Source organism: Ursus arctos, unplaced genomic scaffold (assembly GCF_023065955.2).
Source record: "Ursus arctos isolate Adak ecotype North America unplaced genomic scaffold, UrsArc2.0 scaffold_19, whole genome shotgun sequence".
NCBI lineage: Eukaryota > Metazoa > Chordata > Mammalia > Carnivora > Ursidae > Ursus > Ursus arctos.
Window position 1 is genome coordinate 38,311,377 of NW_026622863.1, and position 24,004 is coordinate 38,335,380.

The 24,004-nt window shown below is 48.8% G+C and overlaps 1 long non-coding RNA gene and 1 other non-coding gene across 2 annotated transcripts; one reads left to right on the forward strand and one right to left on the reverse strand.

Moving 5' to 3' along the window:
- Window positions 1-2,109: 2,109 nt before the first annotated feature.
- On the reverse strand, window positions 2,110-7,288 carry LOC130544145 (uncharacterized). Its single transcript, XR_008960168.1, has 2 exons — window positions 6,798-7,288; window positions 2,110-6,505 (listed from the first exon to the last, which is right to left on the reverse strand). It is a non-coding gene; the product is annotated as an uncharacterized LOC130544145 (long non-coding RNA).
- A 13,492-nt stretch (window positions 7,289-20,780) lies between these two features.
- LOC113244867 (U1 spliceosomal RNA) lies at window positions 20,781-20,944 on the forward strand. Its single transcript, XR_003312542.1, has one exon. It is a non-coding gene; the product is annotated as a U1 spliceosomal RNA (small nuclear RNA).
- Window positions 20,945-24,004: the final 3,060 nt, after the last annotated feature.

Consider the following 24,004-nt stretch of genomic DNA (forward strand, 5'->3'; position numbering starts at 1 on the left):
AGGGGAAAGAGGCTGGGTCACCCATGGAGAGGAAGACAGGTCTCTCTGTCTCTCCAAGGACAGTAGCAGGTAGGTTAGAGTGCGGGTCCTCATGGGTCCACGCATCCTGCCCAGAGGACACAGTGCTGGTGGGGGGAGCGGGCGGAGGAGAAGACTGACCCTGGACCTGGGCAGGAGGACACGTGCTGTCAGACTCCAGGGGACCGGCTGTGCTGCCTCCTGGTGCCCATCAGGTCTGGGTAGTCGGAGCAGAGCAGGTGCTCGGGTTTCTGGTAGAATCAACACTCCAGGGAGAATCCATGTGCCACGTCCTCAGGGCTGGAGCTGAGCTTGTCCGCAGCCAGGGCACTGGGGGGGAGGGGCGTACACAAGGGAAAGCCCAACTAGATCCCATCTTAGGAGGGCCAGCTGGTACATGGGAGTGACCCTCACAGGAACACTACATTGCATGGGCTCCTATGGGACCTCTCCCAGCTTGGAGAAGACCCAGCCCAGCTACCACTCAAACAGAGCCTCCACCCTGCCAAAATTCCACCACAAACCAGGGGCCTGCTCAGGGTGCCAGGATCCTGGGGTCAGTGCTGACAGAGGGCTCCACCCAGCGCTGATCTGCAAGAAGTTGCCCCACCAGCAGCTCCTGCTTAAGGATTACAGAATTTTTTATTGCCCACGGTGAGAAAGATACACCCTACTCTTGGCTGTTTAATGACAGATCTGGATCCCGTGCAGGAGAGGGCACATTTCAGAAAAAGTAAGATTCCAGGAGGCAGAGAAGAGAGGACTTTCCCAGGGAGGGAGCCGCAGGAGCAAAGCCACAGGGATGACAGGAAGCTGCACTGTCTGGGCATCCGTGAGAGGCTGAGCTAAGAATGCAATTGGACCATTAGCTCCGGGTGCAGGGCCCTGCACGACCCAGTTCTGCCTGCCTGTCTGACGCATCTCCAACCACGGCCTCTGTGTTCTCTAAGCTTCCGTCACACCAGCTCCGCTGACCCCAGGGCCTTTGCATGTGACTTGCCCAGCATCTTTTGTTAGGCCTTCCCTTGGTTGGCTCCCCTCAGACTTTCATTATCCCCAAAACCTAAAGAAAGCTGCCCATCATATTCGCCTGTGGTATTTTCTCTTCAGAGACTGCTTCCTGCTCTCTGAAATTTTGTTTATTTATTCATCACCTGCTGCCCCAAAGTCCATAACCTGCACGAACGCAGGCGTCTTGTCTGTTTTGTCCACTATCTCCAGAGACGACGACAATGTCAGCTAACAGTAAACCCTCGATAGCTAAAGAATATTTGGTGAGTGAGGGAAAGGTACAGCTTGGCCTCTCCGTGGTCTGGGCACCGATCACTGGAATCCGTGGCTGTCCATCCTTCCTCGGAGATCGTGAAGCAGCATGAGACACATAGCTCAGGTAGCTGGGAGCCAGCCAAGGCAAAGCCAGCCGATGGGCTCTGTGCAGAAGACACTAGTCATTTTCCACTAGGGACTGTCAGTGCCATGCAGGCCCCCAGGGTTACTTACACGGAGGGTCTCTGAGACCCTGGAGCAGGGTAGCTGGTGGAGACAAGGAGAGGAAATCAGCAGTCACTCTGCTACAAATGCTGCTGAGTGCTCTGCTCAGGCTTGTGGGGTCTTTCAGCTGGGGTTCCAGGCACCAGATTCTTCTGGAAAACAGCCTGCGTCTTGGCTTCCCCGAGCAGGCTGCAAAGCCCCTCAGCCAGGGCTAAGGCATCAAACCCATGGCATGGCAAGGGCTGGCTGTCAGCATGGCAGGACTCAGACTCCAGCCTCAGAGAACTGGCATACTCCCCCCGATCAGGGTGAGCACCTAGGGACAGATTCCCGGTGCCCATGAGAGCCTCCCGCGAGACTCTGGAACACGGGGCCCGAGCAGAGGAGGGAGGCGTTCAGGAGGCAGAGAAAAACCTCACAAGAGAGACCACAGCTCTTGCGTGGAAGCCGCCAAGAACCCAGGAGGCCAGAAGAGGGGGTTGCCTTAGGCATGAGAAGAGGTCACCAGTGGAAGAGTTCACGACTCCCAGGAACCCCTGTTAGGGGAGGAGTCTGTCAACACTCACGCCTCCCAGCTGCTGAGAAAGTGTTAAACACAGATTTTTTTTTTTAAGATTTTATTTATTTATTCGACGGAGATAGAGATAGCCAGCGAGAGAGGGAACACAAGCAGGGGGAGTGGGAGAAGAAGAAGCAGGCTCATAGCGGAACAGCCTGATGTGGGGCTCGATCCCATAATGCCGGGATCACGCCCTGAGCCGAAGGCAGACGCCCAACGGCCATGCCACCCAGGCGCCCCTAAACACAGATCTTTGAACTCAGCTCGAACCACCTCCTAGCTTTCTTGGGATGCTGGGCAAATGATATGACCTCCCAGTGAGCCGGTGTCCCAACCTATGATACTGAGACTGTCACTCCCTAAGCCTGTGGATGGTTGAGAGATGCAGATAAGGTCAATGTCACCTACGTCAGGTGCTCAGCAGCTCCCAGCCCTCAGTTTGTGCTCAGTGCTATTCATGTTCCTTCTTGCCGACACCTCAGATGTCTCTCTGTCAGTGCCCCGTCCAGCGGAAACCCCGTGAGTCCTTGGGTCTGACGGGAGCCCAGCTGGACACACCATGCCCTGGCTGAAGACTGGGGACCCCCGCGTCACCCACTCTGTCCCTGTCCTACCCCATCTCCTCTCACCACCTCCACGCCATGGCTCCTTCTCTCTCTGCATTACTGCCCAGATGGGATTCTTGGCCCGTTTCTTCCTCATTCCAGGGAGTGGATTGTCGGAGCCCCGAAAAGCTTGCATCATGAGAAGCTGATATTCGAGGCCACATCAGAACATCAGAGATTTGGGCCACATAAGGACACAGAAAATTCCCACTCACCAGGCTTTGTGCAGCTGCTCCTTTCCCAAAAGGAGTCTGAAGAGGGACGTCGTCTATAGAAAGAACATTCCAGAATCACGATTATGTAAGTCTCCTTTGACCAAAGGAGGTAGGGTGCGGTGGGACGAGAGGGCCCTCCCTTGGCATGTGCAGGACAGAAAGCAGGCGAGGCTCGGGCGTCCCCCCTGCCAGGGAGGCGCAGGGCAGTTGGGGGTTCCCTGAGAAAGCAGAAGATGAAGCGTGCGTGCTTTGTTTGAATTGATAATGATGTCAGTTTTGGTTATGGGCTCATTACAACAAACCTGGGACATATTAACGGCTCTTTAATTGAATTCGGAAATAAGGAGAGTTTTGAACGGTCTTGTAAATAGTAGATGCACGGGCCTCCACACGGAGAGATGGGCTGTGGCGTCCCCCCAGTGGTGACGCCCTCTGACCCGCCACCAGGCCCCAGACGTGCACTGGGAGACCCTCGTCATCACTGCTGGGCTCGTAGGGGCTAAGGAGGAAGAGCAGAGCAGGAGGAATTCCCAGAGAGGGCGAGCAGACCTGATGAGCTGCAAGCTTTTATTTTTTATCCCAAAGCAGCAACATGAGAATTGCTGACTGTCCAGCCCGAGCAGAGACTCCTCCTGTGAACCCCACAGGGCTCACGGCAGCCCTCACCCATGTCCGGTGACAGCCTGCTCCCTGTCCGCCTTCCCCTCCGGGAGGTGAGCTCATTGGGGGCCAGGGCCCTGCCACATCCTCTCCGAGCCCAGGCCCTGACGCAGGAAATCTAGAAAACCCTTCCTGTTTTTCCTCACCCTCTCCTTCTGCCCTGCATCTTGTCTTCCACCTCACGTGCTCCTATCAACCCCTACGCAGCCCCTTCCTTGTGAAATTATCCTTGTGAACCATCCCGGATGTGTGTTTCTTTATTCCTGCCTATATAACCACATACAAATACACCGTGTACACACATAGGACATGTTGGGGTTGGGGGCGGGCAGAGGGAGTTGCCAAATTTAGCCAATAAAAATACCGGACATATCATGCAATTTGAATTTCAGACAACCGAATCCTTTTTTCAACTATTTTTAAATTATTTCTTGTTTGTCTGAAATTCACATTCAGATTTGCTGGGCACCCCGTGTTTTATCTAAGCCCCCATGGGCAGAGGGCGGTTTTATTCTTTTGTAAAATCTGATCCCAGTGTTCACACACCTCTCCGTTACGATCCTGTGGATCCCTCTCTAAGTCAACAGGGAGAGCCCTCGCACATTCTTTTTAGTGATTGCATAATATTCCGTGGTGGGCTGTTCCTCCATCCCCAGGCGATTACCTCTCCATTTGGTTTACTGTCACGGCAACGTTGCTTTAGTAAATTCCCACCGTCGGCCAAAGGGAGAGAAGACAACGTGATTGGCTCTGTCCTGCCTCCTTAAATTAGCTGTCACGGCAAAGTCAGCCCAGAAGTCCTCAGCAGGAGAACACATCACTCAGAACAGCGGGCCCTGGGAGACCTGTCGGCTACATCAGGCGCCCTGGGTGGGGAGGAGGGATGGCACGAGCAACTTCCAAACTCCCCTTCTCGACGGGAACATAACAATGGAGACACTGAAATGCCTCGGGCTCAAAGCCTAAAATATGCTCAAATGCAGAATCGCACACCGAGCCGCTCGCCAAAACCCACACCAGCATAATTATTTTGCACACACACATGCACACACACCCCACCTTTCATCAGTCCTATCTTTAACTTCATCCTTGTTGCTGAAAACACAAAAACAAAAAATACATAGCAGCCCGGTTGACATTACAGCAACAGCATACGCCTCATTTTACCAACCATTTAACTCCCTCTAAGGACCCCGCTCAGACACACGGGCACGTTGATGGGAGCTGTACAAAGGTCAGTGATTTGGAGGCTCTTTCCGACAATTTGCCAGGATTTTGGCATTTGTAAGCATCCATAGGACAGCTCTCTAGCAAGCTGACCTTGACAGCGAATGGGATAAATAAACCTTCAATTTACCCCCTCCAGCTCTCCGCGAGCCGGGCCGGTCCCCACGGAGCCTTCACCTGTCCATATCGTTCAACTGCCTGCAACTTCCGACTGACGAACATCCCCGGCTCCGCGGCCCAGTGACAAACACCATCTAACAGATAAGGCTTCTGAAAAGTCAAAGCCAATACTGCTTCCATTGAAAATTTAATGCCGGCTCCATCTTTGCCCATCATTCTTCCGACTGTTGCACGTGTCCCAAGAGGCCCTTGAAGCGAAAGCTCTGCTCTATAACAGGTAATGACGTGGCATTTAATGATACTGTCCAAAGTGATCCCGGTCTTTGGGAAGTAATGTGCACTCATGTACCAGATAAGCACCGCCGACCGTACGGAGCCGCCGTATCTTTCACGGCCCTGTCACCAGATACGATGTGACACATCCCCGGCCGTCCTACCTGCTGCTCCTCCAACCCCGCCGTCAGACGGGACGCACGTGTTTCCGCGCAGCGCTCCAAAACGTTCGGGGAATTCAGGCAAAAGGTAGGACGGGAACATACCCATAATTAAGTATTCACAGCCTCTTTTAATACTTCAGTGCTCTTGGATTCGCTACTAAAATCCGTGAATTATACCTCATTGAAAAATGTCCTTAATCGACTCTGACATGTTTTATTGGAGGCAGAAAAAATGTTTCAGTATGATAGATAAGGTTAAAAATGTTACCACTCTGATCATTTACTCGAGTGCCTGGCAAAAAAAAAAAAAAAAAAAAAAAACTCCAAAGCCAAAAACCATTTACATCATTCATAGGATGCAACAGAGGAAAGGGGGGAAAAAAAGAAGAAGAGGGGGAAAAAGGCTTATCTGACAGCCCGTTTTAGCTGATGCAACAAAGTGCACATTTTCAATTTTCTGACAAAGTTATGTTGTTTATGTAGATAAGGGGAAAAACAACTGTAACATTTCTACAGCATGCCATAAGGACTGGAAATGTGACTTCAACTGTAAAGTATCTGCAAGGCACGCGGAGCGACGCACACCAACAGAACATCACCTTCAGGCTTCAGACCAGCTCGTGCATCGCCCGCTTTCCTGCTCTCCAGCAGCAGAAGGTTTTCAGCCAGCCCCAGACCTCCCCACTCTGCCCCCTGGGGTGTGCCGCGTGACTACGCCACAAGGGCAAGAAGTCCTCTCCCCCAGCATTCGTCCCAAGAAGCTACAGCGGGAACGTGGAAAGCTGCCAGTGGAAAGGCCTTTCGCAATCTGGTTTTTCATGGAAACACTGAGTTTCGCTGTTTGCTCTGCACTTTGGCTGGTACCGGTGACGGCAGAGGTGGGAATCCGAACTCCGGGAGAACTGCACACGCTTTCCCGGGGCAGGTCTCGTGCAGCATTCTGGGCAATGACCTGCAAGTCCTGGTAAGTCTCCACCAGGTGTTCATCCGAATACCGGCTTCTGCGACCCCATGCGCGTGGCTGCCTAGGCAGACTCACGATTCTCCTGCTACGGTGACAAAGATCCCCAGCAGAGCACAAAAGCGAGGCGTCTGAGTCCCAACCTCCGCGGATGGGGGCAAATCTCGGGACCAAAGCTACACAGCTGCATGGTCATGGGCCGGCACCCTCGTCTGTAAAGAGAAGGGGGTACAGTGGCAGCAGGGAAGACTTGCCAAGCGCCATCCCGAGTGCCCTGGTGACAGGGGCTGGCGATGGCTGGGGTGGAGGGGATCTTCCCCCCAACTCTCTGGTCGGTGAGAGCGGGTTCCACCCAGCAGACGCTGCGCGGAAACATGCCCCTCACATTTCATTGGTATTTTCTAAAAGTAGGTCTCTTTTAAAGCATCCATAGACAGGATTGTGTTCCAAATAGACTCCTGCCCTGAGGGATTGAAGTTCATTATAAACCTGGCGGATACTCACCTGCTTGGTCCACGTTTGGGGAAAAGAATCTCAGCAGAAGTTTTCCCGATCAAGGTCACCGGGGTCAGGTACAGCTGGGAACTCGGCAGGAAAATGGTTGCAGATCAAACAATGTGATTGAACAGTCAGCCTCACTGAGAGTGAGCGGAAACCAGACGAAGCCTAAAAATATCGCTTCTTTCCAAATCCATCGTCCTTGGGTAGCCAGCAAACACCCTCCAGCAAAGAAACCACACGGGCCACAGCCACGTGGCTGGGGGGCGGGGGGTGGGGCTTGCAGACACGTGTGGTTTGACTTGTATGGCAAACGTGCTTTTAAAAATGCTTCTTCAGGGGCACCTGGGTAGCGCAGTCGTTAAAGCGTCTGCCTTCGGCTCAGGGCGTGATCCTGGCATACCGGGATCGAGTCCCACATCGGGCTCCTCCGCTAGGAGCCTGCTTCTTCCTCTCCCACTCCCCCTGCTGTGTTCCCTCTCTTGCTGGCTGTCTCTCTGTCACATAAATAAATAAAATCTTTAAAAATAAATAAATAAAAATGCTTCATCAGGAAGGGACACCTGGGGGGCTCAGTCAGCTAAGCATCTGCCTTCGGCCCAGGTAATGATCCCAGGGTCCTGGAATGGAGTTTGTTGGGCTCCCTGTTCAGTGGGGAGTCTGCTTCTCCCTCTGCAACCCCCATGCTCTCTCTCAAATAAATAAATAAAATTTTTTTAAAAATGCTTAATTAGGGAGTGCACTTCTCGTAATGAGCACTGTTGAATCATTATATTGAATCACACCTGAAACCAATAGAACACTGTGTGTTAACTATACTGGAATTAAAATTTGAAATAATAATAATAAAATAATAATAAATATATAATAGTCATATATGTATATAAATAATAAATAATAAAATATAATAAATATAATAATAAAATAATCCAAAATTAAGTTTAAATTTTTAAAATTAAAGATAAAAGTGCTTAATTCGTTGTTGCAAAGCTTCACCAATAACCACGTACAACCTTAAAAAGACAGTACTCCATAAGTGAAATAAGTCAAGCAGAGAAAGACAATTATCATATGATTTCTCTCATCTATGGAACATAAGAACTAGGAAGATCGGTAGGGGAAGAAAGGGATAAAGAAAGGGGGGGTAATCAGAAGGGGGAATGAAGCATGAGAGACTATGGACTGTGAGAAACAAACTGAGGGCCTCAGAGGGGAGGGGGGTGGGGGAATGGGATAGACTGGTGATGGGTAGTAAGGAGGGCACGTATTACATGGTGCACTGGGTGTTATACGCAACTAATGAATCATCGAACTTTACATCAGAAACCAGGGATGTACTGTATGGTGACTAACATAATATAATAAAAAAACATTAAAAAAAAAAAGAAAGACAGCATTCCCATAAACGTGATGTCAATGGGACCTTCTAACTAGTAGTAACTAACAGCATTTATAAACCAGGAACATTTAAAAATCAGGAAACTTCACATAAAAATATGCCATCTTTTGGAGAAATTTTTCTAGACCTACTCCTGCTTTTATCAAAAGCAAGAAGAACATTCTCGTACCTGGCCGGGATCCATTGAGATGGTCACGGGAAAATCAGAAGCTATCACAGGAGACAGGACAACCCCATTTAATGTGGGGTCCTAGACCAGATCCTGGAACACAGAAGAAGGTTAGTGGGAAAACTGGTGGAATCCCGATGAAATTAGGAGTTTAGTCATGGGGACGGATACATGTTGGTATCTCGGTTCCAACCACTGTGCCCTGGGAATGTCAGTTGCTGATGTTAGGGGACACTAGGTGAGGGGCATGTGAGGACTCTATGTATTATCTTTGCAGCCTTTCTGTACATGTACAATTATCCCAAAATAAAAATGTATTTTAAAAAAAGTGAGAAGAACCAAACCAAGACAACCATGTGCTTCCCCTACACGTCCGGCTGCACTCGCTGCTTTCCTAGAGCCTGGAGCCTTTTGAATCTGACACCCCCATCCTCAAAGTAAGTGTCCACAACACCCCAGGTGACGCTGCACCTGTACTCTCTGGTTGGGGGCCACTCTGACCATCACAATCCCACCTTGCCCCATTGCCTTGACTTCTGGTCTGTGTGACGGCAGGGGGAGAAGCAGCAGGGAGCACCGTCTGTTCTGTGGAACTAGTCCCCATGCCCACCACCAAGCAGAGGAAAGGAAATTCAGCACCACAGTGGCTCAGTGGTGGTTCTTTGGACCCCATGACACACATCCTCCATTGACGCGCCCTCGTGGCCCCCCTGTTGCAGAGCCCCCAGCTGATCAAGGTCCTCCCACCACCCCTGCCCAAGCTCAGAGCCACTGTGGCCGGGCGGGAGAGGGCACGACAGGGAGGACCAAGGGGTACACTTGACTTCCCCTGAGATTCCCAGATTCTCACCTGGAGGACTCGTTAAAGCCCCAGCCCCAGAGTTTCTCGTGTTTCTCATTGGGGGAAAGCCCATGAATTCTCATGTCCTGAAGGTCCCAGGGGCTGCCCCTGCTTCTGGGGCCACACTTTGAGAACCGCTGCTATAGGCAATGAAAGACATAAGGCCGACATAGCAACAGTCTGTTCTTACCCTTTCTAGGGAGTCCCTCAAGAAAGCAAGATCAGGAAACACACACGGAGGTCTCGGGGCGGGGAGAGCTCGGCTGGGGTCGCAAACAAGAGGTAAAGCCACATTAATGTGCCGGTGGCTCCGTGGTTAAGAGAACCGAGTTAGGGGTCACCCAGACCCCTCGTTGAATCCTGACATCTCTGCTCACTGGCTGTAAGACCCTTCCCAGTGGGCGGTCACTCCGGGTCCGCGGGACTGGCATCCGTCCTGTGCAGAACACAAGTAATACACCTGGCTTTGCAGGGCGGGGTCAGCCTGCTGCTGATGCTCCCTACGCTTATTTGGAGATTCCTGTCTCCAAAGCAGTGGGCCTTTAACCCTCGAACCTCTAGAGTTCCATCCCTCCCCCTCCCCCCACACTGCTTCTCCCACCGTCTTCCTCACCTCCGTTAAAGACAATCCAGCCCTCCCTTGGCTCAGGCCCTAAGTCCTGGGGCTGTCCCGTGACGCCGTCCCACAGAGCCAGCCCGGGCACTCAGCGCCCTCACCATCTCTGCCTCGGGAGCCTCTGTGGCCTCAGGGCCCTCGTGCACTCACCGCCGTCCTGGGCTTTCTGTAGAGCCCGGCGTGGCCACACCCGGAACAGGAGGGTCACCGCACCTGCTACAGCACGAGCAAGTGTACCAGGGCCTGCCTGCGCCTTTCACCATAGGAGAGGCCAGTGCTGTCTTGCCGTGCCAAGTCGTGCCTGCTGACCGGCGCAGGCCAGGGAGACCCAGCGTCCCGTCCCCCTAAGTCCCACTCTGAGGAGCCTCCTTGCTCTGAATGCCCGTGGTTCGGGTTTCTCCTCCTCAGAAACACTAAGGAACTCTTCTGTCTGCAGTTTGGTGCGTGTGTCTTCCCCCAGCTCCGATGACAGCGGCACCTTCTCCCCGGAGCCCTCACCCAGGGTCGGGGACTGGTACAGAAGGACACATCCTCGCTGGCCTGTTCCCAGGGCTCTCACCCGGCCAGGCACCCGGGTCATCAACACGCGCAGGACCCTTTGCCGAGCACAGCCGGGAGCACAGACGAGCGTGTGCACGCCCCCACCCTCTGGGAGAAGATGACAGCCCTGCCAGAGGGATCGCCTCCAGGTCACAGCACTGGTCCCTGGAGAGAAACGTCACCTGAGAGTGGCACTCTGGGGCAGAGTCAGGAAGGGGCTGGGATTCCAGCAGGACTTGGGAGTGGGTAAGACCTCATGAGAAACTGAGGGCCGCTTTTGGGGAGAGAAACGAAGGGATCCGGATGGAGAAAGGTCCCTGTGGGAAAGGTGTGGGGGCAGGGGAAGGCAGTGGGTGCTCGGGGCGTGGACATAGTTCCTGTGTGTCTGCAGCTTAGGAAAAGCAGGGCCAGTGGCAGGAATGGGGAGTTTCTCTGCTACTCCCCAGGAGGACGTGCAGCCCCGGAAGCACACAGACAACCCTGGGAGGCAAAGGCGGTCGTCAAGCAACTGCTAATGGGGCATCCCTGGACCTCATTCCTGTGAATGCGTACCCCACAAAGCACGTTATTCCCATAAGTCTAGTCACTATCCTATGAGGGGCCCCATTACTGTCCATGACAATTTTGTGCATTGAAAGTGTCCATATGGTTTTCTTTAAGATTTTATCTATGTATCTGTCAGAGAGAGAATAAGCAGCAGGGGAGCGGCAGGCAGAGGGAGAGGGAGAAGCAGTCTCCCCTGATGAGCAGGGAGCCCAATGAGGGGCTCCATCCTAAGACCCTGGGATCATGACACTTAACCAACTGAGACACCCAGGCGTCCCAAAAGTGTCCGTATTTTTAAAGGCAGTCATATCAAATATTCCTCAGTGGGGTTTCTTGTTTTTGCTTTTGTTTCTTTAAAAGGGGGGGGAGGGGCAGAGAGAGAGAGAATCTCAAGCAGGCTCCACCCGAGATCATGAACTGAGCTGAAATCAAGAGTCAGATGCTTAACCGACCAAGCTACCCAGGCGCCCCAAATATACCTCAGTGTTTCCAATCGTGTTTTGAGCTTTCCCTCATTACAAATTTATCATTATTATTATTATTATTAATATTATTGTTATTTAAATTTGTTTGAGGCCTCTGTCCCTGACCCAGTAGCTGGCACCCTCTAACCAGAACCTGATACTTGGGTTTGGAGCTCTGCTCTGCTGGGTTCCCTCTTGGCCTCCCTACCCTCATCCGTGAAATGAGGATAATCATACCAGCACCCAGCTGGTGGAGTTGCCATGAGGTTGAAATGAGCCAATACGTGTAAACTGTTGCTCACAGACCCTGCTGCCTAGAAAGCCCTCATGAGCCTCAGGGATGCATCCCGGGGGAGATGGGCCTGGAAAAAGATGTCAGACACAGGGGCGGGAAAGGTGGCTGGTGTGCGGGAGCTGAGAACCTCAGGAGCCGTCTGAGCAAGAGGGCTCATGGGACTGAAAACAATCCTGGGGTAGGATGAGGTCACAGGGATCTGGAAGGCTGGCTCCGCGGGCGGGGAGGCCTGGCCTGGGCCATTTCATAGACCGGCACCCCACCCGGCTGGTTGACCCTGAGCCCTCAGGGGGAGCTGCTGAGGTGGGGGTCCCCTCCCCAACCCCAGCAATCAGCCTCGCCCCTGCCACACCTGCCCAGGGGACCACCCAGTTCAACCTAGCAGGGTTCGTCCACATTCTGCCACACAGGCTTGGCTTATAGAGAGCCTGTGCCTTGTTTTGTTTCAGAAACAAGTAATAAAATGAGTGTATCTTTCTGGTTATTATTTTTTTGTTGTTGTTTATTTATCTAAATGGAAGATGTTTTATTTCCCAACCAGCTGCTATATGAAGTGTGAGGAGCAATTTTGAAAACTCAGCTCTGCGTGTGGCTGAAAACTTAGCAGTCAAGGTTGGAAGAAACATCTTCTCCTCTTCCTGGAAAGAAGGAGAAAAAGAAAGAAAGAATCCACTGGATTAGGTTTTGTTCGTAACACCACGACTCAAGTACTTGCCTACTTGAGTCCATCTCTCAGGCTGGGCCCCCGAACCCCGTTCTTGCCCTGCATGGACCAGGCCCAGCTGGTACGACAATGTCTTAGCTCCTGGAGCTGGTCAGGGGGCACTTTAGAATATATCTCACTTCCTGACACCTCGCCACCTACCCAGACAGCTGAGAGGCTGAGGCTCTGGTGCTCCAGGGAGAGAGAACCCAATGGCCAGTCGGAGAAAACTCCTGACATCTCTAACTCCTGCCCTAAATACTGCTGGGATGGTTAACCTTTGCCAACCTGACTGGGCCACAGAGTGCCCAGGTGTTTGGTCAAACATTTTCTGGGTGTGTCTGGGAGAGTGTTTGGGGATGAGCTTAGCATTTACATAAACAGACTGAGTAACGCAGATGGCACGCCCTAGCGTGGGTGGGCCTCGTCCAATCCGTGGAAGGCTGGACTAGAACGAAAAGGCTGCCCCTCCCTTACGTGAAAGAGGAGTCTCTTGACTGACAGCCTTTGTCTGAGAGCATCACCTCTTCCTGGGTCTGCAGGAGCCTGCCGGTTCTGCTTCTCTGGAGAACCCTGACAAATACAACAGCTCCCCTGAAAAATCACAGCCTGAGAGAGCCTTAGGACCAGGCTGCTGCAAACCCTACTGCAGGGAGGGAGGGAGACAGGCAGGGTCAGGTCCCCCCCAGCAGAGTCTCTCAAAGCACAGGACTTGTCCCATGGGGTTGCGGACACGCACGGAGCTCAGAGAGAGGCACAGGACGAAGCCACAGAGCGGGAGGGGCCTGTCTTCCCCGGGTTCACTTTGTATGATGTAGTCAGGCTCAAACATTCTCTTTCACATGAAAGCAGACATAGAGATTAATAAACAAGACGCAAACTTCTCATGACTTTTAAAAAAACTAAGTCACAAGGTGATAAAGTTCTCAACGGCAGTAGGGGCCGTGGACTCGGCCTTCAAGATTCCCTTTTCCCTGGAATGGACTGTACCACAAGGGGAGGAAGGGAGGGTGACAGGGCCATGGTGGACTGGTCAGTTTGTCTGACCACCTTTTCCATCCCGAAGTCAAATTCACATGCAAGGGGCCCCAAACCTGGGACATGGCTTTGACCCTCGGACACAAAGATTCTCTTCTTTGCTTACGCACAACCCCGTGCACAAGAACTGCACCTTTGTTCTGGAGAAGAAAGGAGCTCAGTGGAAGGGATCCTGGAAGCCCTTGTTAGACCCCAAAGGAAGGCCCTCTGGGTTTGCTTTGCTCCCCACTTCAGCCTTTCCCCATGGACCGTGCCCGTCCCCATGATCTGGGCAGCGCACAGAGCTTCCCTGCATCTCAGCTGGCCCCAGCCCCGGAACTGAAAGCAGAAATTCAAGCTTGTGTGTCTGGGCAAGGAGAAAGCCAGCTGCCACATGTGAGCCAAACTGCGCTCAGATTCGAAGTATTTCGAGCCCTCCCTGAGGGCTTTGTTAGGTCACGGCCATGTGCTCTTGCAGAAGCCAGTGCTGTGCAGCACGGACGTGGTTGGAACAGTCGTTCCTCCTGGACACTCACCCGTGCCATCTCACGGGTTCTCGGGAGGCAGGCAGACCCGCAATCAGAATGAACACGCAAAAGAGGCTGATTTGCAAGAACAGGTCTCCACTGGCTGGAGGAGAGGGCTTGGCCCCCAGGATAAAAATCTCTCTTTATTTCACTCTGCATGTTACTTTGTTTCAAACGTGCACACAGGGCTATGCACACAGGCACACACACACATAGCTCTGAAACTTCACAGGGTTGCCCCAAGAGTCCTTTGAGAATCACTTTCTCTGAATCTCCCCAGTTGCCATCTAAGCCCCCGTGGCCACTGTCCACTGTGCCGACTAGTCTTCATGTGGACACATTTCTCAGCTCCACCACCTCTTCTCCCTTTCTGTGGCTGCTACCTTGTCTCCTCCTGTCGTGACGGGGGGGGCGGGAGGGGGCTCTATGGCACCAAGGAGACTGGGTAAGACTGAAGCCAGGAGATCTGATCTAACGCTTAAAAGGAATCACGTGCCCTCCTGAGCTCCTCGATGTTTCAGTGGGGTTGACGTTGGTTTCCCTGGCGTCTATTTCCCACGGTTATGAGACCAGAGAAATCAGGGGGTACTTTATCATCTATGAACCTAAAGATGATTGGTGTTAACTGCGTTCTCTGTGACAAAGCACACACTGGGGCGTTACAGAGCTTCTGTGGCTCTCTGGACCCTGTGCTGTCCGTTGGCAACACAGCACCATCATCCCCACTTCTATGCTCTCCTCTGTATCATACGGGCTAGAAACTACCATTTTCTGGAGGCTCCTGAATGCTGCCTATGAGAAAAACTTGCCCAGTATTTAGAAGGCAGAAGCCTCATCACTGCTCACCTGATTGCAGTGGGCCAGCATGGGCTCTGCGGGTAAGAACTTCTCCAGCAGCGCTCAGAGCGCCCGGCTGTGCACTGGAGGTACCTGGAGGCACTGTCCGTGGCATCTAGCAAAGTCTCAATTCTCCGATGCCGGAGCCGTTCCCTGACCATCTTTGTGCCAGCCCTTTCAGGTTTTAGAAGCACCGCATTCCCTGTATTAAATCTCCTCCTCCTTGAGATAACTGGAGTTATTCTGTCTCCTTCAGAACGTATCTAGTCCCCAAAACATACCAAGCATCACTTGTGTATCGAACTCAATGTAAGATGTTGACTTCCCTGGGACTATCGGAAATACTGGCATAAAACAAGGTATGGCTGTCCGGGGAAGACTCTTGACCCAGTGAGTGACCGACATGACTAGCAACAGGGGCAAGCCTTAGTATTTTCAATCACAAGGATTTTGAAACATTTTATCACTTGTCCCATGTCACCCTGTTGTGCCACAAGGCCCCGGAGGGCCAAGAGAGATTTTCTTTTTCTTCAATTAAATTCCTGCGTAATACACTCCAGGTAACTATCCAAAGCATTGGTCATCCTGTAACACTGGAGTATTAAATACTGTTGGCAAACGTGTTTAGCTCTCTGAGAATCGGAGATCGTTTCACATGCAGGTGACCACCAGGAGGGACTCACGCTGGTTTCTCCAAGGCCTCCTCAAGAGCTGGAACTCGCTGCAGGTCAGGGGCATGGGGGCTGGTACCCAGTGCCCCGGGGAATATTCAATTCTATCACCATCTGCCCCGCTGCTGAAGGTGCAGACTTCGTTCAGGGTTCTCTAACATGATGGCCACAGTCCACTTTTTTTTTTAGAGAGAGCAGCAACGGGCAGGGGGGTGGTGGGCAGTGCAGAGGAAAGGGTGAGAGAGTCCTCACTGAGTGTGGAGCCCAACATGGAGCTGGATCTCATGACCCTGAGATCCTGACCTGAGCCTAAATCAAGAGTCAGATGCTCAACCGACTGAGCCCCCCAGAAGCCCCATCCACAGCCCACTTTTGAACATGTGTCCACAGAAGAGTTCTCTCTTTGAGGTCATCGAGGACAAGCCAAGCTGTTTAGATGCAGAGAAATGGAGACAAAAGGTGAAACCCTTCATTCCACAGAGCGATTTGAGCACTGACAAGGGTCCCGAACACACCGTACCAAGTGCCAGAGTACCGCAGCAGGCCAAACGAGCTCACAGTTCCCGTTCTTAGCAGGTGACACAGCCGAGAAGCAAAGACAGACAGAAGCAAGCCGGGTCATTTCAGCTGGGGAAAACTCGTTCGGGACCCAAAACATTTGATGTGATAAAGTGTGACCTGTGGTGAGCGTGCAAGTGTGCAGAAGTGTCTTCAGACACGCGTCTAAACAGCCCTTTCTGGGGAGGTGAGATGCAAGGAGCCACTTCAGAAAAAAGCCGGACGGCAGCATCCAGGCAGAGGGGACAGCCGGGCGGGGAGGAACCTGGCATGTTGGGGGACAGAGAGAAAGGCCAGAGCAGAGTGAGGGAAGGGGCTAGTGGGAGAAAATGAGGCTAGAACCAAAGGCCAGGTGGGAGCATGTCAGGCCTGACAGATCTGTGAAAGGAGTGGACTTTATTCCAAGGCCTTGGGACGCCATCTGAAGATTTTAAACACCTGCTGGCAGAGTCAGGCTTGGTATCCTCTCCCCATACACAAGATTCCTACCAGCAGACCGTCTCTACTGATCGAGACCAGCCCCGCGGTGTCACGCGCCCACCCCCGGGTCTCCCAACCTTGGGTCCCCTTCACCACACCTTGAGATGAAGTCTCCGAGCCCTGAGCCAGTCTGGTGCACCTCTCGCAGTACTCTCAGATTCGCCTGGGCCTTGTAAATCGCCGTCCACAGATTTTATGCACCACTGCATGCACACGCGCTCCGACCCCGACAGAAGAGGTTAACCTTCCTCACCCGGGACCCACGCAAATGCAGCCTCAGTCCGTATTGGTCTCTGTTAGGAATCCCACTGCAGTGAGCCTCCCGTCAAGCTCACGGGCAGCTAGAACCCCACGGTATTAAGGTAGACACACAACCCCCCACAGTTCATAAGAATACATACAACTTCCCATCTATCCAACATTTATCCATTCCCTTGTTCATCAAACTAACATGTATCGAATATCTGTGATGGACCAGGCCATCTGCCTGGTATGAGGACGTGGCAATGAACAAGGCAGTCAGAGTCATCCCTGCCTGTGTAAACTGTCTATTGCTTTATACACAATGGCACAAACTTGGCAATTAAAGCATCCATTTACTAGCTCAAAGTTTCCCCGGGTCACGCGTCTGGGCACAGCGCAGTTGAGTCTTCTGTGGAGGGTCTCACTGGACTGCAATCAAGATATTGGCCAGGGTTACGATCTCAGTTGAGGCCCAGGGTCCTCTTCCAAGCTCACAGGGTGTGAGCTAATTCCCTGTGGCTGTAGGATTGAGGCCTTCAGCTTCTAGAGGCCCCCATGGTCCCCTGCCACAACACAGCAGCTTGCTTCTTCAAGACCAACAGGAGAGTGTTTCTGCGGCTTCAAGTCCCTGACTTCTAGACCCTCTTTTCAAGGGTTCACCTGATTAGGTCAGGCCCACCCAGGATCATCTCCGTTTTGATTGACTCAAAACCAACACCTGTGGGACCTTATCGTATCTGCAAAATCCCTTCGCCTTTGCCATGCACCACATCATTGTCACATGTCTCCCCTACGTTTATGGAGAGGGGTTCTACAGGGCACACGCGCCAGGGAGTGGGAATCTCAGGGCCACCTGGCACACTTCCCATTCTAGCAGCGAAGGCAAACCTCAATCCATGACTGGAAAGGTGACAACTGCACCAGGGCACCAGGGGCCAGCGGCTCGGCTCCATCCCCGGCTGCAGGAGGAGCTGGCTGGGTGCCATGCCCACCACTGCCTGCCACCCAGAGAGCAATGCTGCCTCCTCTCCGCTCACACATGCTCTCACACATTCTGTGACAACTGTCAGTGGCTTATTCATCATCTCAGATTGCAACTTGCTGTTTTCTCAGACACCCACTTTAATACCCTGACATTTCTGTTCAGCCCATAACATTCTGTCAATTGTTTACATCTTCCTCTCACACCGATTGGCTTTTCAGCTGCATTCTTGGCCCTTCCCAGTCCTGGTGCGTGAAGCTTACTGAGAGGTTCAGAGTCACTCCCTCACCGTCCACACCGCTGGATCGCCAACGAAGTGGGCTACATCCCCCGCGTCAGTCATCGCCTGAGACACTCACAGCTTATGCTCCAGCCTCAGGGTGGAAGGTGCCTGCAAAAAAGGCAGCCCGCCTACGCAGAAATTCCTGCTGTGTCCTTTTCCAGTTTATAACCAAAGACCTATTTCCAGAACCTACAGGTGCACAGAACTGTCCCCAGGCTTTTCACCTGCCTTCCCACCTGCCCCACGTCTGGCTCCTCAGCAGGACCTGCTACCCATCCCCTGGCCACTGCCCCGGCTTCCCTCCAGTTTGGACCGCCACCACCACCAGCAGCCCTCCCAGCCATGCCCACGCTTGCTAACGCGCGTTCCGCCTTCCTCCACTTGGCTTCTCCAGGCCTTTGTCCACATCACAGCAGGAGCGGTCTTCTGAAAACATAATGCATCGCTGTCCCGCAGACAGCCCTCAAGGGGCTTCCCACTGCACTAAGAACGCAACCCAAGCTTCCCTCTCTGGTCTACAAGCCGCGGCAAGACCGGTTACCTCCTTACCTAATGCTGCCCCTTCGCGAGCCCTCCCACGTGTCAGGTAGAGGCCACACAGGCTTTCTTTCAGCTCCTCGGGTTCTTTTCCACAGCCGGGTATGCGCGCATGTGCTATTCTCTTTGCACAGACTACCTCCTCCCACCCATGTGAGAAAATGATGAATTTTAGAATGAATGGTGTTGGGACAAATGGACAAGTGTTTGGAAACAAAAAGCCATATTCAGCTCCCGCACGGCTGCTGCCTAGCTGTAGGCCTTGACTTAGCACCGAACAGCTCTCCCGACCACACCCGTCCACACCGCTCCCTCTGCTATTCCCCACCTCACCGCCTTGATTGTCTCCTTCACCGTCAGGGTGCTCCCGCCCCGCCCCCAGTCCCTGCGTTGCCTGGCACCTTGACCGCTGCGTCGTGCAGTACGAGCTCAAAAAAACGTCTGTGTGATGAAAGACTGGACGCATGAGTGAGTGAACGCATGCTAACTCTGTGGTGTGAAAAACGCACATCGAGCGTGTGATTCGAAACGTAGGAGGCAGGAGGGAGGGTCTCGTCACACTTTCTGTTAGCCTCTGTTCTAAAGGTATAATAATTAAAACTGTGGCATTTTCAATGAAAAGTGAAAACAGGAACAAATGAATGGAATAGAATGAAAAGTCAAGGAAGTAAACATATCACTCAAATATTTAAACAGTTGTTTTTTAAATCAGCAGGAAAAAAAGAGATTATTTTAAAAATGGGGTGGGACAGCTAACTAGCTAACAACAAAGAGAAAGATAATAAGCTAGAGCCCTACCTCTTTGCAAAGAAATAAATAAATTTGAAATGACTAAAAATTTGAATAGAAAATTAAGCCATGAGGTTGTAGAATTTCTGTTAATTACAATGTAATCTTGGAATAAATAAATCCTAAGTAGGACACTAGGGAAAACACTCATATATTTGACCATGTGAAAATGAACAAATCAAACTTATAAATAATAATTGTGGTAGTGGGACTTCCAGCCATCATGGAGAAAAGAGATAAGCCACCTTTTGCCCCCTAAAACAAATATACAACTGGATAAAGTCATCAAACACAAACATTTAAGGATTCTGGGAATTGACCAAAGGTAAATGACTCATTTGGAAGTGGTTATGCATGAAAAACCGCTAGATGTTTGAGTCAGTGGCTTTCTTCCTAGGACTTCCCCTATCCACTTCCCCATGTTGGTTGGCACCATAATTTTGTCCGGGCAAAGCTAACTGTGGAAAACATCATCTCTACTGACAAAGGAAGCAGAGTTTTGGCGTGGAAGGCAAACCTATAACTGGTGATGCTGTCAGTAAACATGCAAACTCAGAAGACAATTAATGGGGGAAAACCCACAGATTCATTAATATAAAGTTGCAGCCCCACGAGAGGGGAATGGTGGAACAGCCAGAAATTTAATGGGGAGATATTGCAAGAGCTAAATAAGCTATTCACACATTATGGCTATCCAGAGAACCTCTGGCAGGTAGGTACAGGTAAGACTCAGGAGCGCCCAGAAGAAACGAAAACTAAACCTTAAAGCAAAATTGAAAACTGGCTAAACATGGACTGTACTCCCCGAACCTAAGTACAAATCAGTGAGCAGAATGTGGCACGTGGAAGAGCCCGAGACATGCGAGCACATCTTCCCAGTCATCCTCTGACTGGGGAGCTACGCGATACAGTGGCAACTCTTAAGAAGCCAAGCTGAAAAATAAAAATAAGAATTTAAAAACTAAGCAAAGACATCATGCTTAGAAGACAGATTCTATAGATTAAGCTCAGGCAAGTTATTAAAGAAAAAAACCCTTCAGGAGAAAAACCCCAATCCAGAGTTGCTACCATATATTTTTTCCATGTCCAGTTTTCAATCACAAAAAAAAAAAAAAAAAAAAAAAAAATTGCAGACACATAAATAACTAGGAAAGTGTAAGCTATACTCAGGGGAAAAAAGGAATATTATAAACTAATGCTGAGTTGGCTCAGATGTTGAATTTGGATTTAGCAGACTAAGATTTCAAAGTAGGTATTATAATAAATGTGTTCAGAGTATTGAAGAACACTATGTTTAAAGAATTAAATAAAAACCCGTTTCACACCATCTGCAAATATTAACTCAAAATGAACCAGCAACCTAAATAAGAGAGAAACCACAAAAATCCTAGAGAAAACAGAAGTGTGAATCTTCATGAATGTGGACCTGGCAATGAATTGTTAGATAAGACACCAAAAGCATGAACAACAAAAGAAAAAAAAATAGATAGATGCACTTACCTGGCAGTGGAGAGACCATGATCAGGAAGATGGTTTTCCCAGGGCAAGGCTAACCCATTGTGCTCCAGATATGCTGACCCCTATGATTTTCCCAAATGTGGGAAACTTGGCTGCATAACTTGGGGTAGCAGGGGACTGCATTTGTGCTCTCCCCTAAAAAGAAAAATAGATACACTGGACTTCATAAAAAAATTAAACATATTTGTGCACCAAAGGAAAGTATCAAGAAAGTAAAAAGACAACCTACAGAATGGAAGAAAATATTTGCAAATCATATATCTAATAATATTCTAGGATTCACAATATATAAAGAACTCTCACAACTCAACAACAAAAAGATAAACACCCAATTTAAAAATGGGCAAAGGGGGCGCCTGGGTGGCACAGCGGTTAAGCGTCTGCCTTCGGCTCAGGGCGTGATCCTGGCGTTGTGGGATCGAGCCCCACATCAGGCTCCTCCGCTATGAGCCTGCTTCTTCCTCTCCCGCTCCCCCTGCTTGTGTTCCCTCTCTTGCTGGCTGTCTCTATCTCTGTCAAATAAATAAATTTAAAAAAATCTTTAAAAAAATAAAATAAAATAAAATAAATAAAAATGGGCAAAGTACTTGAATATGTCTTTTTGCAAAGAAAATATACAAATAGCCAACAAGCATATGAAAGACATTCAACAGCATTGGTTTTGAGGGAAATGCAAATCAAAACCACAATGAGGTAACACTTCACATTTCACATAGAAAGTAACAAGAATTGGAGAGGATGTAGAGAAATTGGAATGTTCACACATTGCTGGTGGTAAAGAAATATGGTACAGCCATTGTAGAAAATAGTTGGTTGATTCCCCAAAAAGCTACACATAGAATTGCCAAATGACCCAGAATTCTCCAGTCTTAGGAATCTACTCCAAAGAATTGAAAACATGTACACACACAAAAAAACCACATACATGCATGGCCATAGTAATGATAGCATGATAGCTTGATAATAAAAAGGTGGAAACAACCCAAACGTCCATCAATGAATGAATAGCTAAACAAACTGTAATATATACATATAATGTAATATCATCTGGCCACAAAGAGAAATGAAATATAATGTGAATGAACCTCAAAAACATTGTGCTCAGTGAAAGAAACCAGACACAAAATATTGTATATTTTTACATTTATATGAAATTCCCGGAAAAGCTAAATTACTAGACACATAATACAGATAGGTAGTTTCCAGGGACTAGGCGAAGAGGGAATTGGAAGCCACTGTTTAATGGGTACAAAATTTATTTTCGGAGCAGTGAAATGTTTTAGAACAACATTGTGAGTGTACTAATGCCACCGAATTTTATGCTTTAAAAGAGTTAATTTATGTGCATGCCTCAATTTTTAAAAAATTTGATGAATTAAAGGAAAATACAATGACAATGGCTCAAACCAAGAAAGAAAATAGAGAATAAAAATTTTAAAACAATAGAATAAAAAGAAAATTCTAGAGTGAAAAATACAATAATCACAATGAACATTCACTAAATGGCCTCCATATCATAAATGGCAGAATAAAAACATCAGTGAACTTGAAGATAACAAAATAGAACTCATCAAAAATGAAAACAGAACAAGAAACCTTTTTTAATAAACAGAGATGTAAAGTCTCTAGGACAACATCGAGCATGCCAACACACATATGGTGGGAATTCCAAACTTGAGAAGAGATACAGAAAAAAGAATACTTAAAGAAATAAGTTCCAAAAGTTCCAAAAAAGCCACAAATTTCCCAAATTTGGTGCAAAAGTTCAGTCTACAGGTGCAAGAAGCTTATACCAAATATAGGATAAATATATTGTATTAAGCCTGTTGAAAGACAAACAAAAAATCTTGAAAACATCAAGAGTAAAATGACTCAGCATGTACAGGAGAATAACAATATAATTAACAGCTAACTTAGCATCCGAAACAATGGAAGACAGAAGGCAGTGGAATGACATATTTTAAGTGGGGCGGGGGGCAGAGGGGGATTAAAGCTGTTAATTAAGAATTCTATATCAAACAAAATAATCCTTCAAAAATGAAAGCAAACTAAATATTTTCCAAAATAAATACTAAGAAAATTTATTGGTAGCTGACCTGCCATACAAGAAATACTAAAAGAATTTCTTCAAGATGAAAGAAAATGACATTAGATAGGAACTCAAATCCTCAGGAAGAAATGCAGAGTCCAGAAATACTAAATATGTGAATATATCTTAAAGACTGTTTAAATATATTTTTAAAATTCTCTCGTATCATAATTTCTTCCAAAAATAAGGGTAATTATATTATTGCAAGGGTAATTATAAAATCATGTCATTGGGCTTATAATACATATAGACATATATGACAATAATGCTACAAAGGAGGGGGAGAAAATGGAGCAATATTGAAGCAAAGTGGCCATATTTTACTTCAATAGGGTCAATATTACCCTAAAATAAATTGTGATACCTCAATAGGCATATTTTAAAAGCACAGAGGTCACTATTGAGAAAATAATTCATAAGTTTAAAAAACAGAGGAATAAAAATGATACAGTAAAATGATAATTTAACACCAAATATGCAATAGAGGAGGGACAAAAATATAAATAAGACATATTGAAAACTAATAGCAAAATGGCAGATGTAAATCCAACCACATCAATAATCATATTAATATGAAAGGGCCAAATTCTAAACAAAAGGCAGAGATGATCTCATCGGATTTTTTTAAAGCAAGATTCTAGTGTATTCTATCTACAAGAGACATACTTTAGACTCAAAAATACAAACATATCAAAGTAAAAGGATAGCAAAAGGTATAACATGTAAACATTAATATAGTTAGAGTGGCTATGTTAATTCAGGCAAAATCACTTTAAGACAAGAAATTTTTCTAGAGATAAGGAGATATTTCATAATGATAGAAAGGCTTAATATATCCGGAAAGTATAAAAGTTGTAAATGTGTGTGAATCTCATAATGGAGCCCAAAACACAAGAAGAAAAACCTGACAGAACTGAAAGAAAAAATAGAGAATTCAATAATTCAGTTGGGGATTTTGATAATTCACTCTAAATAATAGAATAACTACACAGAAAATGAATAAAGATAATAAACCATGTGAACAATACTATCAACTATATCGACCTGACGTTGATAAAACACTCCAACAACAGAAGAATACATTCTTTCTGAGTACATGCAGAACGTTC